The following is a 15,646-nucleotide window of genomic DNA, read 5'->3' on the forward strand; positions in this document are numbered from 1 at the left end:
AGTTTTTTTTTTCAATTACATTTAGTTTTGCTTATTAAAGTATTCTAGAAATCATTTTACTTGTCTATATAAAGACCAAGGGGCATAATTATTAAAATAACATTCACTTTATTCCCATTAGAAAAAGACTGTCTTAAATAAAATGAAATAGGGATCTTTTTCAAGGAAAGCATAATAGGAAAAACAGTATGTAATACAGGACACAAAACCAAAAGCATTAAATTTTAAAGACTAAAAGATTAACAAAACTGGATAATCAAATAAAAAATAAGTAAAAAAAATATACAAAAATATATATTAACTACAGACCATTTCACATTTGTCTCTCCAGTAGAAAATAAGTGTTCCAAAGTATGATTAAGCATAATAATTTCTTCTCTGGCTATTGGAAGTATTTTTTCCAAAATGTTTTGTTTTATTTTTTGACTATACCCAGACATTTTTATTCATGTTTTAATGGTACTTAACTCCCCTTTGCTCTTTTCTTTCTTCTTCCTTGATAAAATGTTCTTTAGAGAAATCAGTACTCAAAAGTATGGATTTGATGGAATTGAACAAAAGACAGATATATAATTTGTATTAGGCAGGTTCTAAGATGGCTCTCAATGATCACCACCTCCAGATGCTTATTCTCATTTTTAATACCATTCCCTTGAGCATGGGCTTATCTAATGACTTGCTTTTGACAAATAGAATATAACAAAATTGGTGGGATTTCACCTCTGACTTTAGGTCACAAATAGTATGATTTTTTTCTTGGGCACATTCTCTGTTTTCTCATTTACTTGTTGTAAGAAGCCAGCCACCATGTAGAGATCTGCCTTTTGGAGATCCCCAGTAGCAAAGTGTGATGTCTTCAACCATCATCCAGTAAGGATCTAAGTCTGTCAATAGTCACATGAAGAGATTGGAAATAGATCCTCCCCCAAGAGTCTTAGATGAAGGTAGCCATCCCAGCTGACAAATGGACTGTAGTATGTGAAATGCCCTGAGCCTGTGCACCTGGTTAAACCATGCCTAGGTTCTTCAACTCATAGAAATTGTGATATAATAATGTTTGTCCTTTTAAACTGCCAAATGCTGGGGTAATTTTCTACATGGTATAGTAAATAATTATTTTTTGCTATACTGTAATAATGGTCCCCTAAAGGAGACGTCCACCAGGAATCTTAGAATGTTACTTAATTTGGAATAAGAACTTTGCAGGTATAATTAAGATAAGAATCTTAAAATAAGATCATCTTAGATTATGGTTATTAGATTAAGTCCAACAATAGGTGTCTTTATAATAAGAAAGGAAGACACACAAACATACAAAAATGAAGAGGATGTATAGATGGAGGCAGAGATTTGGGTGATGTGTCTACCAGCAAAGGAAACCCAATAATTGCCTGCAGAAACTAGAAGAGTGTCATGAAACAAATTTTCTTCAGAGACTCCAGAAGGTGCAGACACCTTAATTTTGCAGATCTGGCCTGCAGAACTAAGAGAGGATAAATTTATGTTGTTTTAAGTCAAGTTTGTTGGAATTGGTTATAGCAGTCCTGGGAAGCTACTGCAGCAGTAGATAAAAGGCACATACTTTTAAAAAAAGGAAGGAGATATGGAGTATGTAATTGTCAAAATTTTATTGTAATATGTTACTTACAAATTATGAATATAAACAAGACACATAGAAGATAAAAGTGATACAATAATTAAGTGAAAGTCATTAACTTGTAATAATGACAGAAAATTGCTATTTGCTTTGTTTTAAACTTATTTAAAAGAATTTTTATCATTAATATAGTATCTTAATATCTATGCAGACCCAAATGTAACTTACAGTGTACTAAAGTACATTTCTGTGTTTGTGCATACATGCACACCCATATATACATATATACACACACACACACATATATATACACATACACACACAAATATATATATGAAGAGAGGGAGAGAGAAAGATTTTAAATTTACAGAGTAAATGTGAAGTTTGAGTCCAGTACAGTTCTGTGACTTACGTTAACATTCACTGTTGAGCAATATTTTGTTATTGCTTTTGTTGCTGTTCAATCATCATTTTTTTTCTTTCTACTGTCTGCACTCAATTTTAGGCATGAGAAGCCTGGAATTGAATATATCAGACTCTTGTTTAAGGGTTCTGGATATGATTACCTTCTGTGAAATGCAGTTACTCAAAACTTGGAAGGTAGAAAATTAATCAGAAGCCATGATCTTATTTGTCTAAGAACAGCAGCTAAAATGTGACTTTGCAAAAAAGGGCTTTGCAGTGACCTTCATATTTCCCTGCCATCACATGAAGCCTGTAGATTAACTGTGACATTGATAGTGGTTTTGTACAGATTTCTGAGTCTGCATGTAAACAGTAACATTTAGACTATCAAGAACATGGCAGAGGCATCAATTCCAAGCTATTGTCATTATCACCAATTTCTGCTCCTTTAGCCTGTCCCCAGTATTAAAACCCTTCTGTTTGAAATATCTTGGATGTTTGCATGTCTTTCACGATCTATGTTTGGTAAAAGTAGAAGTTGAATTTAGAGCAAGCCTTAAAAATGAAATGAGAATAAAATATTTTGAATAAAACATTAAAATAATAAATGAAATAAAATCATAAATATTACAATTTATTTTAATACAAGTTTCATGTATAATGATGTAACAAGATCAAAATTTGGAAAAAATAACTGTATGAGCCTAGCTTTTGTTATTTTAAGAAAAATAAAAGAAATAATGCAAAGGTGTAGGCTTGGTTGTCTGCGTTTTTTCCCCACAGCTTAACAAACTCTATGTGGGGTCAACCAGGAATTTAAAAAATAAAGTTATCTTATGTGGGGCACCCCAGAAGCACTACTTGACATAATAACATGACTGCAAGTATATTCTGGAAGTAAGGACAGGAAGAACTGAGAGATAATGACAAAGTGAAACAAAGAAGAACAAACAAACAACAACAACAACAACAACAAAAAAGAAAATGTGTATTAGTTACTGGGTTGCCACAGTGGAAAACTAGGACATAATCCTTCTAGGGCCCCACTGAAAGAATATCTAGTACTAAAATAAATCTTCAAGTTTTAAGTATTAACAGATCCTATTTGCCCTGCTGTGATGCTCCTAAAAGAACAAATGAGTCAGAGTCTAGATACGGATTTAATTAATTCTATCATCTTAATAAAAAAAAAATTGTTTTAATATGTAGACAATGGGAAGCCACAAGTGAGATTTCACTGACTCAAAGTTTGATAAAAGCCATAAACTAATTTTCACACCAATGATAGTTTAGATATTTTATGCAAAACATAAAATTAATGCTCACTGAGTTTCAATATTTAAAGGTAAATACCAATGAAAAGTTATCAAGGATTAGATTTTGGAAAATATGAAACTTTTTATCACTAAAAGAAATTCACTAGCACACAATTCCCCTAATGAGTGTTTGGAGATAATAGAACAAGGTGCAGTTTCAAAGCCACTGCTAACCTGAAAATGCCCTAAAAAATACTCATTTGATGCCATCAACATAAAGTAAAGGCATTTATTTCTAAACTAGTTGAAAGTCCCTTGTGTTTCTGACATTTAATATTTTTTTAATTTGAAGGAACTTTAAAAGCAGGCATATGAAATATGCTTTCAGTAGGAAATGTGGGCTCTAAAATGTTAAGGACCATTAGTACAGACAGAATGATTTCACCGGGGGGGGAGGGGGGGACAGGAAGAACCTAGCATGGAAAACAGGATAGCTCTTCTGGAGACTAGGTTTGGGATGAATGGGAGTTCAAGGCTGTTTGTACTAATCACTTCCGTCATACAATCATTCAAGTCAGACAGCTAGTTTCACTAGCTTTTTGACCGTATTAACATGATGCTTGACCAAATTGATTCAACAATTCAGTTGAAATGGCAGGACCACAAACAGTCTTAGGCTCTGCAAATGCTACCTATAATTTCAAGTCAATTGACAGCATTCACTGTGTGCACAGCATGTGTATAATGCAATAATTATTTTAAACATTTTCTCCTCTCCTAAACCTGCTAATCCTGCTCTCCCCACTTTACTCTCAAGAGATAACTTTGATTCCTACTTCAGGGAGAAAATATACCTAACAAAAATTATATTATGACATGCCACTCACACAAATTTTAACTGCCAGTTATGGTCTATTTTGACAAATATGCCTGAATTTCAGAGACCTCAATATGCTTATACCCTGATAACCATATTTTATTGTTATTATTGTTATTGCTTTCATTTGAAATGTGGAATGTGAATTTCACTCAGCAGAGCATTCTTTAGAGGAAAAATAGGATGACATCTCCAAGATCACTCCAGTAGAATATATTTTTATTTTCCAAATCTTATTCCCTGGGGACTATATTCCTTTTTTCAATTAAATATTTCTCCAGTACTTTTAAAACCACTGACATAGGAATTTTATGACTATGGAATGGCTTAACTGGTCTAATTAAAACCAGTTTTATTCTAATTTGTAACCAAAATATAAGTAGAAAAAGACATAACATAAAAAAGAAAAATCATTTTGTAATTTCCTTATGTTAGCTTTCTTAGGATATACCTTAGCATCTTTGTAAGGAACAAGGTTACAAATGTCATAAGAACTCTCATGAATAAAACTTCTAAAATGCTGACTTGTAGCATGAAGATTTGTGTTTCAATACAGAGTTACAATTCCTAGTTGCTTTATAGAATAAATTGATAATTAATTCCACATTTGTGTGATTTTAGCATAATTTGGATTCATTCAGAGAAGTATTTTTTTCTTATTCTTGCTAGAAAAGAATCTGCAAGGAGGCCTGTTTGAATATAATATGTTGGATAGTGTAATAGGATGGTTACAATCTGCAATCTTAAAAACAAAATTAGAGCTGTACTCATAGCTTCTTTGTACTGGGGAATGCCAGCCAATGCTTGTATAAAAAGAACAATGGAGTTCATCACATCTTCCTAACAACACAAAATGACATGCCTGTCCTACCAAATTCTTTCTATAAAATTAACTTGGCCAATCAAAGACATATTTGTTTTGCATTTGAAATGCTCATACCTTAATAAGAATAGCTCATGACTAGCATGCAAAGTAAATACTCATAAAAATGTTCATTGCCTATATATTTAAATAAATTATACTATTCAGTTAATGGAGGGAAAATAGGTCTGTCAACATTGATTTTCTCTCTTCTTTGTGTGTATTTCAGAAAGTGAAAAAAAAGTAGTAAGAGTAGAATTATTCACTAAACACCAAATTAAAAAAAGAAAAAATTTCAACAATAAAACAAAACATAAAAACATGAACAAGATAGTAAATTTTCCTCAAAGAACATCCAGTTGTATTCCATTCTTCTCATCTTAAAGGACATTAATCAAGTTTATCTATTAATATGGACAAGGAAAATAAATTCCTATTGCCTTATTTTCCCTCAAGCACAAGCAGTTATCTTTTTTCCTGGCCACTAAAGGAAGGGGTGGCAGTGTTACTAGCAGCCTTATGCCAGCGACATAGTAACAAGCCTAGAACTAGTCCTTGAGCAAATGTTTGGCCCTACCTCTGCCCATTACTCCTTGGCAATTAAACTTTTCTCTCTTATTTTCTTATTTGTAAATAAAGAATACAAATGTCCAACTCTCTGATTCAAAAATACAACAAAATGGATATGAAAATCTTTCTCATAAAAAAAAATGAAGTCATGTAAGATAATCTTAACAATTTGCTTTTTTAATGAAGAAACAAAAAAAGTTGATCTTGAAAACTACCTCGAATCTGGGTTTAACATGCCTATTTCCAGCTGCTTTATCTGTTACGTTCTGTGCTGTTTCAGGATTATTAACCCAACAAATGCACCAACAATGCCAGTGCATGTGGAGTTGAGATATTTTCCTCTCATGCATTAAAAAATTGTTTTCTTCAGCATCAAGGAAAACAAATATTAGGAAACTAGTCAGTATTTCCTAATATTTGTCATTCGTGAGCCATATTCATTTCTCTTATACAATATGTATTTTCTTATAACTTTACTAAAGGAGAATAAAGGCTTCTGTTAAAGGAAGGAGGGCATTTGTTTGTAATTAAATATACAATTCTAGCAGTCAGAGACACCCAAGTTAAAATAATGTGTCTGACTCTTACTGACTTTTAGCAATGAGCCAGTTACTTAACTCTCGACTCAGTTAACTAAGCTGTGAAATAATAATAGTAATGCCTGTCATGAAAGCTTGTGAAGATAATTATAAAAATGTATATACAAGTCTGGGATAGAAACAAACAGGCAGAAAGCATGTGAAACTGACAACTATTAGTATTATAATCATGTTTCCAATATTTCAGAACCACTATCAACCTTAGTAAACTTAGGTAATCATTATGAAATTCACTTCTCAAATATAAAATGAGGTGTTAAATAAGGTAAATGTTGGATGGCCATTTCTAGCTTCATGAATGTTACAACCCACATCAAAACACAAGAAACCATTTTATAATGATTACCTACTTCAATTAAATAAGGGGATTTGTTTCCATGTAATGTATGAAGCAGACTCCCTAGAAAAGTTCATCACTTACCTCCATTCATATAGAGCAGAGGTAGGCAAACATTTTCTGTAAAGGGTAAGACAGTGAACATTTTAGCCGTTGTAGGTCATACAGATTCTGTAGCAACTCTTGGTTGTGTTATAGCACAAAAGCAGCAATAGACAGCATGCAAACAAGTGAGCATAGCTATATTCTAATAAAATTTTACTTATGGACACTAAATTGAATGTTACATAACTTTAACATGTCATGAGATATTCTTATGATTTTTCTTCAAAGCCTTAAAAATCCAAAAATATTCTTAGGTAACTGGCCATACAAAACAGCTGATGGGCTGGATTTGGCCTGTAGACTTTAGTTTACTAGCCCTGCATAGACATTTTTTGTTAGTTGGAACTAAGTTCTAAGTTTTAAAAAGAGTGGCTCTTTGTCTACTAAAAAAAAAAAAAAAATCAAATTTAATTGAAAGCATTTTTAAAATTTAATTTGCTTTTTATTTTTAATTTTTTGTGTCAGAACCTTACCCTGTTGCCCAGGCTGGAGTATAGTGGGGTAATCTCTGCTCACTGAAAACTCCACCTCCAGGTTCAAGCAATTCTCATTCCCCAGCTTACCTAGGAGCTGGGATTACATGTGTGCACCACCATGCTCATGTAATTTTTTTTGTATTTTTAGTAGAGATGAGGTTTTTCTGTTTCCCAGGCTGGTCATGAATTTCTGGCTTCAAGTGATCCACCTGCCTGGGCCTCCCAAAGTGCTAGGATTATAGGCATGAGCCACCATGCCCACCCTGTATTTTTAAAAATATATGCATATCTCAGATACATATATTTTTGAGTTATATTATCATTGCTTACTTGGTAGGTAAAAGGCTAAAAGTCTTTTGCAAATTTTTTATTTTTGCTAAACTTTTAAAACATCAATGATTCTTTTTCATAAGGGTTAGATCTCTTTTCAGGATGGCAAAGTTAAAAAAATGTGGAAACAATATTTTATTGCCCCCCCCCCACCCAGGTACATATATTTGGCTTAATTCTGATGATAGTGGTGGGGTCTGTTTTCGTATGCAGTCATACATCATTGCACATTGAAACAGAGTTAGTATATGCCAGAACTGCAGCAGTACCACAATATTTGTAGACTTTGGGAAACCAGCACAAACTACAGTTTTTGCAAGATGCATGAAGAGTAAAACAAACCTCCTAATGACAGTGCTGAGCAAATTGTTTTCAGAAACAAAGAGAAACAGAGTAATGTAATTTTTCAAATACAGAAGTAGAATTCAGTACAAATTAGTGACTAGGGGTATGAAGACACATGGCAGTATTTTTTGCCAGTGGCATACTTACATTAACATGCTTAATTTATTAAGAAGGAATGCCTTTGGAAGGTATTTATAAATTAATGGATCACATCCTTTTCTTTCCAACGTGGTTTTATGGCTGTTGCCTTTTTAAAAGCTTTTATAGGAGAGGTAAAAAGAAAAGCCCACACTGGAAGAATGTTCTTTATTCTATGGGCATCAGTGTTAGTATCCTCTGCAAAGCAGGATAACGACCACAGTCAGTTTGAATTTAGCCCTTTTAGTTGCATCTTTTTTTGTGTGTTTGTTTAGAACAATTACATGTTCTCACATGTTTGATGGGAAATCAAGTTAAATTCATGACTCTGTGAAGCAATTTTCAATTATTGTTACCTAAGTATTGTTATACTGAAACCTACAGATTGTGGCCCAGACAGGCTAAATTCCATCTTGATTGTGCTAGACAATGTGCTATTTTTAATTATTCCATAGGAAAAGATTCTGTCTTTGACAGCTATTGTAACAGTGTACTGGCATAGCTTTTCAACAAGTGAGTATTGTTTTTGGCAGATTCTACCTGACACAAGAATTTGACATGCAAATTAATTAAATAAAGTTTAAACAAATTTATTGCTTATAAGGAGCTCTTTTTCCTGAATGTGAATGACTATCTCCTAATTCTGTTGGGGTAGTCTATGTTTCTTCCTTAGTATTGGGTAAAATTGGTATATTTTTACATCATTCTTAAATGAACTATTGTAAAAAATTGATCATTTTCTCATTGTATTTATAGATTATTACTATCATACGGGAGAAATATGTAACTGTATGTGATATTTTTTGTAACACATACCATTACATTCATTTCACTTTTTTGGTATGTGAGATAAGAAGAGAAGAAAAGGAAGAGATCTTCAGTCCTCAATTCTAAAACCTTCATCTACTTTTGATATTACCAAACTTAGATTTATGTAGGGGATAAAATGCTATTTAAAGTAATGTAACATGATACAAAAGTGTCATAGAACCTGCAGAACTTCTGAGAAGCTGATGTGCACCATTGCTACTTGGAGATTAAGAGATCTATAGTTGGACCCAAGATCTTATACATGTATGCACATCCTGGAACTATCGGTTCATTTAATTTTGATTTTGTAAATGCAGGACTAAAGGGCATCTACAATCTAAGAAGAGCAAGAGAGATTAACAGGAATTGAAACGGTGGAGGCTGAAAGAACATGCTAAATACATTAAGAATGATACAAAGCAAGAGCCAGTAGTGGGAGCCTACTGTTTCTCAAGGAAAGGACAAAGCAGTAGAAGTCAAGATATGTGGTAGAAAAAATTTTTACATTGTGACTGCCTTCCTCCAGAAAATATGGCTCAACATGATGCCCTTTGTCAACTTGAATACTCTTACTACCTCAGGAAAAATAATATATTCAAGAAGACAATATAGGATGTTTCTTCTCTACGGATTAAGGTAAGCAAATAATAGAAGGAAGAAAAAAATAATATTGACCCACCACAGGGAAACATCTTTTATTATTCATTTATTTATCATTCACTTATTCTTTTTGAAAAAGTCTGCCATCTTGGTCTTGTACATCTTCACTCAAAATTACTATCCGATAATAAATGTACCATTGTGACTATAAAAGTATCCATCACTTGGCATTGCTGAAACATAAATCATAAGAGAGGAAGGGGATCCAATATACATAAGAATCTGAGTACCTCCTGGCAGGAAAGAAACACATCTACACCTGGTCGTTGGGAGTTAAAGTTAGGAGACATGTATGAATGTGCAAATTGGCTCACAGCACAATAGTACAAGAGCAAAAGTAGTGATGCTATGTTACCAGAAGGCAGTGGTATCTAAGCTACTGAGCTAGTATCAAGGAGAGGAGTACAGGTTCTGTGGGAGATAATTATTATCTGCTTTGCAAGAGGCTGATGTCAGAAGCTTTTCCAGAAGACCTAGTGCATTGATGGAGTTTTCAAAATAAAGTCTGAGCATAAGTATATGTCTTTGTCAGTTCATGGTGCTATAACAAATTACCATAGACTGGGTGGCCTAAACAATAAACATTATTTCTCACAGTTCTGGAACCTAAAATTCTATGATCAAGGTGCCAGCAGATCTATGTCTGGTGAGAGCCAGCTTCCCAATGTGTAGATACCTCACTGACTTAACCTCACATGTTGAAGAGCAGGAAAAGAGAAGGTTTTCCTGTCACTTCCACGAGAGTGCTAATCACATTGAAGTGGGCTCCAGATGACCTACTTATCTCCCAAAGGCTCCCGACTAAGAATTTATTACAATATATGAATTTAGGAGGATATAAACATTCAGTTCATAATAGATATAGACTGACAACTGACGCCAGCTTGAGGAAAGTTAACTGTGCTTGACATAAAAGGGACTAAGATCCCATTCCTGTGTGGGATTATGGAAGTTTGTACTGGGTCTTACTCCAATAAAATATTATGAAGTGGACCATCAGTGTTTGTTCTGTGGAGGACTTGAATCCAACAAAGCCACTGTGTAACACCAAAGAGTAAAGGCAAAAAAGAGAAGTTTAGTGGTTATTTATTCTTAGATGAACTCTTACTGGTTTAAGTGTGAAAGTCATTCAGACTACCATTATGGATTGCATAAGCTTCCACAGTTTTAGGAAATCTGCAGAGCATACCAAGAATTAAATACTGGAATTCATCCCAGTTTGAAATGTCTATATTTATTTTATTTTACTTGAAAACTAAAATAGATATTTGAACTTGTACTCTAAATTTGTGTATCCAGTCATATTTTATGTAGTATGGTATATGCTGAATACTTATTAAAGTCTATTATTCCTTATGTATGATCCATAAGAAGAGAAACATTTCGTTTTCAGAAAAAAATTTTACTTGTGCAACTCATAAAAAAGCAATAATTGTCTTATTGAAGTGGAATCTAGATTTTTTTTAAATCTTATGTGTTCGTAGTTTGGGACTAGAGTAAGGTGATAGAGATAGCTGCATCAGGTTGAAAAAAATCAAGGAAGTACAAAATAAATATATAATAAATATAAACATATTTATGCAACATTTTGATGTTAAATACAAAACAGAACATCTTAAAATAAAGACAGGATTTGGTCCTATATTTGTACAAATCTTCCTCACTTACCTAACTCTAATCCTGTGTTTGTTCCAATAAAACTTTATTTACAACAAGAGGTGGTCAATCCATGTGCTGTGATTTGTAATGGATTTTTAAAAAATATTTCATGAAAATATTTTATATATTTAATATATACACATAATATATATGCATATATAATATATATATGATATATAGAATTTTATACTACATATATATATATATATATATTACTGTGTTTTGCTGCCCTGTTAAATGTTGCTTCCGAAAGAGAATGCCTTACTGGCCTCAGTGTATTCCCTACCTACTCCCTACTCTGAAAAACATCAAATTTGGAAAAAGAAAAGAAAAATATAAGGAATACAGAAACAATAGAAAGCCAAATAAGTAAAATCAGAAAGTGGAGAAAATAAAGAGAAAGAAGATAAAATGTAGTAAGAATTTAAACATGACTATTTTTTCATCTAATAATATAATGTAAAATAAAATCCCCCAAGGATATGAATGTTTTCAAAGGAAAGAGTAGGTCAAATATACACTCAGCTGAAACTAATGTAATAGGGCATTCTCTTGCATTCCTAGCAAATAATTCTGAGTTCAGGCACTTTTTATTGTGGAATTCTGAGCACTGGAGGTTCTTAAATCCCTATAATTTGGAGGTGTGGGGTAAAAGAGAAGTAAAGCAACTCCTGCTTTATTTTTTCTTAAAACTCTTCATGCAAAGTAGCTTTTTCTTCTTCATAAGTAGTAGTAATTTGACAATTCAGAGTCTCTCGTATTCATCTCCCTATAATATTCAGAAGTTAAAATTCCAAAATGGGTAAAATCCTAGAGAAGGATAATATCTACACTTTCTCTGAGCACTGCTAAATAGAAAATAAAAACAGGTTGAGATTATTGATGTGGAATTGCAGATAACTGCTACTCTTGAATCATGTGTTATCTGTTGCAGGTCAAGACAAGGGGTTCTGTAACAAGACTACCATCACTTAAATCTCTGCTTTTATGCTTATTATTTTGTGATCCTGAACGTGTCACTTAAACTCCGTTTTCTTCAGATTACTCTTCTCTAAAATCGGGATAATAATAGTTCTTACTTTATAAAGTTATAATTAATATTAAATGAATTAAAGCATGTGGAGCTTTTGCCGGGCACATAATAATTTTATAAAGCACATTATATTTACAAGTTTTTATATTCTTATCAAAAGGACAACTAAAATATGAAATTAAGAAATCAGAATTGCAAGAAAATACATATCATTTTACAGAGTAAGAATATTTTTGCAAACCACCAGTGAAATAGGAAAGATTGATAGGAAAACCCTGAACAACTTAGCTAAAGATATATTCCTTTGTAACAAGGAGTCCATTTTTCAGCTTGTAAACAATTTGGGTTTACTCTTTTTGCCCAAATAAAACATGAAACCATTAACATTAAAGCAGTGTTAGCAGAAGACAGGAACATGGAAGAATAAGATGAGAGACAGAGAAGGGAGAGCAAATGAGGCAACTAAAGGTAGGCATTATACAAGGCATTTTTTTTCCATTCCATTTTTTTCTTACTGAGAGTAAGAAAACATTCCACATTGCAACTAAAAGTATGCATGCACAAAAATCAACAAAAGCTTATCAAACAATACCTTTATCAGATGGCCTCCTTTCCTCTCCTCTCCTCTCCTCTTTCCTTCGTCTTCTATGCTATTCCAAGAGACTGTTTATCTAAAGTGAATAAAAGACAAATGCATCAACTAATTTTAAACAGTACTGATAGTACCAATAACATTACTTAAAGTGAGCAAACATGACATGATATATAACAAACATGATGATATAAGACATTTAAGGAAAGAAGTGGGGAGAAAGGGGTGAGAAGAGAGGGAAAGAAGGAAGAAAGGGAGGGATGGAGAGAAGGAGGGAGGGAGGGAGGGAGGAACAGAGGATGGGAGGAGGGAAGGAAGGAAGGAAGGAAGGAAGGAAGGAAGGAAGGAAGGAAGGAAGGAAGGAAGGAAGGAAGGAAGGGAGAGAGGAAGGAAGGGGAAGAAGAATACAGAACTAATTTTGTATGATTACAAAATTAAATCTGACTGTAAAATGTATCATAGTCAATCTCCTTAAAAGACTGCAAAGACAGAAAGACGGTCATCATAATTAGTTCAAAAGTAGAAAAACATAGAGAACCATATCATACATAGTTTATCCTAAATTCACCTTGTAACTGGGGAGGCTGTCCATGCATGCTAATTAATTATATTTAATAACAAAATAAACTTTTCACATCTTCATGACTGAGTGTAGTTTTACACTTAGAAGCCCGGTGCAAAAATTTTTTTTCTGCAAAAATGGTTGATTAGGGTGCAATCTTCTTGTCTATGTACATTTTAAATCAATGGCTCTCTATTTTCTGAGCACTGGGCTCTAGCACTCCCGCTTGCCATCCCCTGGGGATTAGTGTATTCACTTGACCCCTACCATTTGCAATTGAGAGGCACATTCCACAGCACAGAACTCATAGCTAACAACTCACAACTTATGAGAACCCCAATTGCCACAACAGTACTCCAGTGTCACGTCAGAGTGAAGTATGAGCTGCAGGAGGAGAGCCTGCAGGTCTCCTGGGTACAACTGCACCTTCACAATAATGAAAATGGGACCCAGTGTCTTGGCGATGAAGAAAATACTGCTGGATTTCAAGTAGGAATCCAGATAGAGATAGCTCCAAAAATTCTCACTGTGACAGCCGACCTCATTCACAGACACACAGGGAAACTAATAGGTTTAAAGGGAACCTAAAGCATTGGACTTTAAAACAGTTCATGGCCGGGCGCGGTGGCTCAAGCCTGTAATCCCTGCACTTTGGGAGGCCGAGGCGGGTGGATCACGAGGTCAAGATATCGAGACCATCCTGGTCAACATGGTGAAACCCCGTCTCTACTAAAAATACAAAACGTTAGCTGGGCATGGTGGCGCGTGCCTGTAATCCCAGCTACTCAGGAGGCTGAGGCAGGAGAATTGCCTGAACCCAGGAGGCAGAGGTTGCGGTGAGCCGAGATCGCGCCACTGCACTNAAGAGGGAAGGAAGAGGAGAGGAAAGAAGGAAGGAAGGAAAAAGAATGAAGAGAGGAAGGGAGGAAGGAAGGGAGGATGGGAGGAGGGAAGGAAGGAAGGAAGGAAGGAAGGAAGGAAGGAAGGAAGGAAGGAAGGAAGGAAGGAAGGAAGGAAGGAAGGAAGGAAGGAAGGATTTGAGAAATACAGGAAAAGAATTCTGAATTAGACCAAAGAGGCAGTATTTCCTGGATCCAAACAGAATATGTCTTCAAATTCCATAGATAGGTGAAATTTAAAACTAGTAACAAATTTGATCTTTACATAAGTTTTAGTGTTATTTGTAATTATTTTTAAAATTTTATGAACAGATGATTTTATTACCTATCAAATAATTCATGTCATAAAGCCATGCATGAAAAATTAGTATCTTTACCCATGACCCCTCAAAAAATCCTTGACTACAAAGGATAAGTTATTGTCAAAGAACTATAGCAGGCAAGATTCTATGCCTTATGTTGAAAGCCAAACATGTGATATTCCTTACACCAGTACTTCTCAGACTTTACTAAGCACACAAATCCTCTTCAGGGGTTTTTCAAACACAGACTACTAGGCCCCATACCTAAAGAGTCTGATTGAGTAGGTTTGGGATAGCATTTGACTGCTTTACATTCCTAACAGGTTATCAGTGTATTTACTGAGAACCACAGTGTCACACGATGATTTACTGGCCCCAGGTTTCAACATACATGCTCAAATTTTCTTTTCACATGATTCCTGAGAGTTAGTGATACAGCTTGGTTGTGTCCCCACCCAAATCTCACCTTGTAGTTCCCATAATCCCCACTTCTGGTGGGAGGGCATCAGAGTAACATAATTAAGTAATGGGGGCAGTTTCCCCAAGCTATTTTCATGAGAATAAGTTCTCATGAGATTATGGCTACATAAGGGGCTTCTACTTTTGCTCAGCCTTCACTCTTCTCCTTCCTGTGGCCAAGTGAAGAAGGACATGTTTGCTCTCCTTCTGCCATGACTGTAAGTTTACTGAGGCCTCTGCAGCTATGTGAACTGTGAGTCAATTAAACCTCTTTTCTTTATAAATTATCCAGTCTTGGGTACGTCTTCATAGCAGTATGAGAATGACCTAATACAAACAATTGGTACTGAAGTAGTGGGGCATTGCTATAAAGATACCCAAAAATGGTCCAGATGCAATGGCTCAAGCCTGTAAATCAGCAGTTTTGGAGGCTGAGGCAGGTTGATCATCTGGAGTCAGGAGCTCAAGATGAGCCTGACTAACCCTGTGTCTACTAAAACTGCAAAAATTAGCCAGGTATGTGGTGGCATGTGCATGTAGTCCCAGATACTCAGGAGACTGAGGCAGGAGAATCACTGGAACCCAGGAGATGGAAGTTGCAGTGAGCCAAGATCATGCCACTGGACTCCCAGCCTGGGCAACAGGGTGAGACTTCATCTCAATAAATAAATAAATAAGATACCAAAAATACTGAAGTGACTTTGGAAATGGGTAACAGGCAAAGGTTAAAAAAGATTGGAAGGCTTAGAAAAAGATTGGAAAGTGTTGGAAAG

Source organism: Cebus imitator, unplaced genomic scaffold (genome assembly GCF_001604975.1).
Source record: "Cebus imitator isolate Cc_AM_T3 unplaced genomic scaffold, Cebus_imitator-1.0 Scaffold631, whole genome shotgun sequence".
Lineage (NCBI taxonomy): Eukaryota > Metazoa > Chordata > Mammalia > Primates > Cebidae > Cebus > Cebus imitator.